Genomic DNA, 6,013 nt, shown 5'->3' with positions numbered 1-6,013 from the left:
CAGATGTCAGTGCTGCAGCTTTGCTGAAGTCATACCCATTTTTGAGTTGATTCACAACAAGATGTGACCATGTGTGCTTGAGCCAATACAGTCATGTGTTGATACTTATCAGTGCTTAACTGGCTAGCTGATTGCAGTCATACAGTCTGATTCATCTTTGGTATGAAAACAACAACAACACAAAAAATCATCAAAACAAAAACCCCCACAGAGTGATTAGCAGATGCTTTGCTGCTCAGTCATTCCTGCTGTAACTGTTGCAGTACTAATTATGCAGTGCTTACGAGTTTGTATTAATCTCTGCCCTATTTATCACTACTGCAAAGAACAGTGGGTCTCCAGATTGATTGGGTTTGTTTTGTGATATCCTCTGTCTGCCATCGTGGTCTGACGACACAGAAACATCCAAAACCTCTTTGCATGCGTGTCTCAAACTCAGAGCAAGTTTATCTGAGAGTCTGCAAACCTATGTGAACCTTGACCAAGTTCTGAGCAGGCTGTAATCTGATTTTAATGTTTGTTGCATGGTTTTCATTAGAGTTCCTTGAACTCTTTTTTTTAACTGAATCTTTCTTCTAAGGGAAGTGGGGGAGGTGTCTCTACCTCATCACTGTCTCTTAATCTTTCTCCTTTTCTCTTTTTTCGGTGGTGGGGAGCTAAGTCATGGAAGTCTGAAATTAAAGCTCAATTTTTCTAGTTTGAATCCTCCTTTGAAAAACTGAGCAGAAGCTTTTTCCTGTTTGTGTTGTTCTTGTGGATGAAACTGTTGGAACTTGTTTTGAGCAGCGCTGTTCTGTCTGCAAAGTTATTTAAAATACCTGGATTTTCCTCAGCTGAATCCTGTGTTAAGCTACTTTTCTGATGCCCCAACTGAAACTCCATAATAGTATTAAGTGTTTGGTTTCAGTGGTCTTTTTAGCAGCATGTTGGTAGAGTTCAGAACTCAAAAGTAACTTGGTCTGAGTGCTGATGAGGCAGAAGCAGCACATTTGTAAGGTTTGCTGCAGGACTGGAGGACAAGGTGGGAAGGTGAAGCAAGTATGATGCTTGCATTTGACCCTTAATGTGTTTTGTACTGCATATATCTACCTCAAAAGTGATCTGTGGGGTTTAACCAATATTTATGCTGTATGCAGAGTAATGGCTATTGCTAGTCCTGCTGTTGCATCTGCTTAAATGGATGTGTGATGATTGTAACTGGGGGCTTTCCTCAGATGTATTGAGGTACAATCTCGGAAGCTTCTGTTAACATGGACTGTTAGCTCTTACCTCTTGCAATGAAACAGAGGCATGCTAGGTGTTAAGAGTGTCAGCAGAGGGAGAAGACATGGGAAGTAGCTTTAGGTTTATTGATGAAGTGGAGGGGGGTGGGGAGAGGAGAGGAGGAGACAACATCTCTGTTTAGCTTGCTTGAAGAGACTTGTGTCATTTCAGAGCTGTGCTTGGATTTATGCCCCTCTGTTAGTAACCCCACAGTCTCCAGAGTGAGTTGGGCAATTGGCAGAGACAATTGCCTGTGGCAGTGTATTTATCTCCTGTGGATACTCTAGACAACACATATTTTGTTCAGAATTAGTCTCAAGGTAGTCCTAAACTATCCTGAAAACATGAGCTACCCTTCTTCAGTTGTGCATTATAGCTCTTAACAAAACTGCCTGTGGAACTGGCTCATCTCTCTGGCACAGGACCACAACGTAAGCAAGTTCCTTTATGCTTTGTAAAACAGACCTCATCACTCTTGGACTTGGGGCTGTGGACTCTATTTTTCTGGCTTGGGGAAAACAAAAAGGCAAGGTGGGCAGGAAGGAAGCAAGGCAATCATTTACATCCAGTAGCCACACTGAAGATGTGGCAGCTTTTAGCCAGGTTTCAGGGAGCAGGTCTGATGATGTGACAGAGGTCACAGCTCCTACTGAGAAACCCAGATGAGAGTCTGGCCTCTGAGGGGACTACAGCTGGGTAGAGTGTGTAGTAACCAACAGCTTGCAAGGTCATGTACCTCTGAGCTTCAGAAAATAGGCTGGCATGAACTTGGTTTAGATGTGAACCTTCATCTGTTGAATGTAATGGTTGTCTTGTTTCTAGCTTCCCAAAGCAGTAGGGCTCCCTTTTAAACAGTTCAGGTGTAAAACTACCCCAGAAGAATTGTTCATAGGACTTGACCATTCTGTAGGTGCTGAGAGAGGAAAAGCCAGGAAACCAGTAGCTGCTTGAGGCAAAAGTACTTAATTGAGTTGCATGTTCTTGAATAATTACTTGGGTAGTTTACTACAAGTCTAGGTTACTTAGACATTCTTTTCAGACTGTTTGTGTGGGGTTTTTTCCTTCCTAGTGTGCAATCACTTGGTGCTGAGCACACTGGTGATACACCTGTGTTCTTGGCACTTGCACATCACTGCCATGTGCTAGTCAAGGGCATACCCAAAGCACAGGAGACCTCTGATGGGAAGTGTCAGGGAAGACGGTGTTAAGAGTTGTTGCCATCTTGCTGTATGCTTGTATGTGAAAACCAAGAGGGATTATTACTAGATTTTGCAGACTGACAATCATTTGGTTCCTTATTTGGAACCACTGGCCTAATATAGTTAAAAACCCTGGAGCTAGGAGTTACAATGTTGATTTTTGAGGGGTGGTTTGGTTTGTTTGTTTTGGGGTTTTTTGTTGGGGCTTTTTAGTTGCTGAGAACAAAAGGCAGATTCCTGCCGTCTAATCTGAAGAAATGAAGGAACACTAACCTGCATGTGCTTTGTTTGTGATGGAGAGGACCCCACTGGAGACTGTGCTGGCAAAGTTTCAGGGGTACTGGAGTGAGTGAGAGGGGCCAGACTGAGCCTCCAGAGCAGCAATGCAACTGCAAAAAGGCCCTGTTCTGCTGAACAGGCTCTTTGAAGAGGAGAGGAACAACAGAGAAATGGTCTGTGCTCCTGTCATGCCGTTTCTGCTGGGCTGGTACTGGATTAATACATAGGAATTTAGGAAGCACCTGTGCTTTGAAGCACTTTGGATTTTTGGCTCAAAGAGAAGTAGGGCACATGCCAAGATGCTTATCTCTTCTCATCTGGCTAGGCCTGTAGAAATATTTTCTTTGCATACCTATCTCAGGTGTCAGAGTTCGTTGCTGTATCATCTAACACCCCAGGGTTTAGGACTTGTATAGGTAGCAGAGGACATGGCCATTTCCAATTTAAAATTGGGTTACTCAGGGGAGTCTGACAGAACACGTGTGATTGAGGTTGAACAGACAATGCTGAACACCAAGGCCATCTGCAGACTTATTGGGGCTTTCATCTAGGCTTGTGCAGTTTGTTACCCATTCCTAAAAAGCAGATCCTCTGGTTACAGGGCCACTGTTTGGAGCAAAACTTCAGGTGGGTTTTCAGTGGTTGTGTAGACACAGAAAAATTGTCTGCCAGGAGGAACCACCCAAAACCTCACTGAAAACTCAAAGCAGGTCAAGATGGAGTTCTTTCAGCAGTGGAGGAGAAATTTTTGCCTGTTCTGCCTGACAAATTTATTCCACCTTTGGTTTTTGACTCAACAGGTGAAGAGCCAGAGCATACACTGAAGAACAAATAAATTTTAGGCTAAGGACATGTATGTTGGGCCAACTGTGGTAAGAGTATAGCAATGGACTTAGTCACACCTTCCAATGGTAACCCTATTGGCTGCTATTGGTTTAGGTTGTCAAACCAGTCTTTATTCTGTATTTAATGTCTTGTTGAAGAAATGTTTACTTTTGTAACTATTTATTTCTTTATTTCTCAAGGAAACAAGCTTTAACTTTTAGTTGGAATAGGATTGTCAACTTCAGAACTGTTGGCAGAATCTCATGACTTTATATTGCTGGATATTTATGTATTGTCTTGCTCATAGGAACAGTTCTTCTCTTACCTTATGTTACACCCACGATAACTGCTGTATCTCACTTCAACTGAACTGCAATGTATTAATTCCAGAGCAAGTATTGATCAGTACATCTGATATAAATTTGCAATGGCAGTTGTATTTTTACAGTTGTTTGGTTGTGGGGTTGGGGTTTTTTTTTGGTGCTCTTTATACTGTGGAATAGTACAACTAGCAGAGGGAGCCAGGTGAGGAGGTCTTACCTGTTCTCAATGTATATTGTGCAGTTTCTTTTCTCTCTCGTGGCAGTGTTGTGTGCATTACTCATCTGTGCAGTTCAGATCTGTGAAACCAGGATGCCTCATTTGGACTGCAGATAAACCAGGGCTGACATCTGTTTGTTTCTGCTTTACTCTGCATCTACATCATTTGGGGGTTTTTAATCCTGAAAATAAAAGTACAACTTGAGTTAATCACCTTTGCGTGTTCTGTACTGCTGATTGTTGTGCTGCACAATGATTACACTGTGAGTCAATCAACATGAGCTTAGCTCAGTTACTGTTCTGATGCAGAATGGTGGCATTGAAGGTTATTTTGAGGAGCTACATCTCGCATTTGTCCCCTGGGTAGTCAGATGTGGACAACGTGCTTGCTTTCAGGATGTGCTGAGAACTTCTCTGTGGGAGTTGTAGCACAGTGGTTAAAGCTGCATGGGCTTGCACTGGCATGCACTGCAGCTGCACCTCTGCCTGAGCACACTGCCAGGGAAGCACATTGATGCATGGATCCAGTTGTATCTTGAAAGGCAATTGCAATTTTTATGTAGCCTCTACCACTGTAGAAGGTGAAGCTCCATGGTAACACCTGATCAGGAAACAAAATATTGATAATGATTGCCAGAGCCTGAGCTAATGCTTGGTAACCTGGTGAGATGAGTAACCCAGAAAGAGGAGTTGAACTCTCATCTTGCCTGGCTTGAGAGTGGTGGGGGGGTGGAGGTCGTGGGAATGGGTAACCCCAGTTCCCTTGTGTTTTCTGACACAGGTGACTGAGAAGTGCTGGTTTGGTGGATAGTTAATTTTGTATTTTATTTTAAAGGTAGAGCTGGAAGTTCAGAGCCTAATCACTGCTGACCCTGCCTGTAGCCTCAGATCTGAGGTAAGTGCTTACAGACCAGACTGACTAACAGTGACTCAGGCACAGAGGTAGCCAGAGGTTTCAGCAGCCTGTCTGAGATTGCTGTAGGCAGGGATTGTGCCACTGCTTCTTGGCAAACATACAACTGTGCAGTGTGAGTTTGTGAGTAGCATACACTGCCGCTGTATCAAACAAAGTTAATGTGTAAACAGCTTGCAGTAGCAGTGTTTCTTTTTCTACTTCTCCAGGTACTGTTTTCCCAGGACAGGAATCATATAGCTTAGGGGGGATTTCAGGTGCAAGAGTGAGCATGTTTTCATCATATTGCTTCCCTAGGGGGTTAATAAATGCTGTTTCTGTCTGTGTGCCTTTCAGCAATGCTGGACAAGGGCATGTGTGTATGTGCGCATAAATATACAAAGTAGATCCTTTTTATGAAGCACATAATGGGACTGCAGGAACCAGATGTGTGTTCTGTGAGAAATTCATACTTACATATACTTCATACTGAGTTCCATTGCTGCCCCAGAGCTGTGATTAGATGTGCAAACAGGAGCAGTCCTGAACTGTGTGCTTAGCATTTGCCTGTGAGGAGGTACTGCTAAACCTGCATGCAGGTTTTTAGCTGTTAGAAGGTCAATGCTTCCATGCTGCCTGCAGGAAAGCATGGTGTGTGCTGCCAGCTGCTCTCATTGCACGTGTAGCTGGAAGGTGAACAAAGTGCTGGCAGGCTCTGGAGCTGAATAATGGTGATGTCACTGATTCTTCTGATCAGTTGGGTGACACCAGTCACTTGCATTGGAATAGAAAACTGTTTGACTAGAAAGCCTTTCCAATTTACATGTAGTAAGTGGGGTTGAGCAAATGCTGGGAAGAGAAACCCAAGTGATCTTTGAACCACTGGTTTGTAAGCCCAGCATGCCTTCTTGTGGATCCAGAGTTTCATGCTTGTTTCTGCTCTGCTGATAGCAGCACCACTGCCTGAAATTGAGACCGAGTGTAATCTGGAGAAGACAGAGCAACCAGGATCATT

This window comes from Dryobates pubescens, chromosome 8 (assembly GCF_014839835.1).
Source record: "Dryobates pubescens isolate bDryPub1 chromosome 8, bDryPub1.pri, whole genome shotgun sequence".
NCBI lineage: Eukaryota > Metazoa > Chordata > Aves > Piciformes > Picidae > Dryobates > Dryobates pubescens.
Note: the sequence above shows the minus strand (reverse complement) of the source record.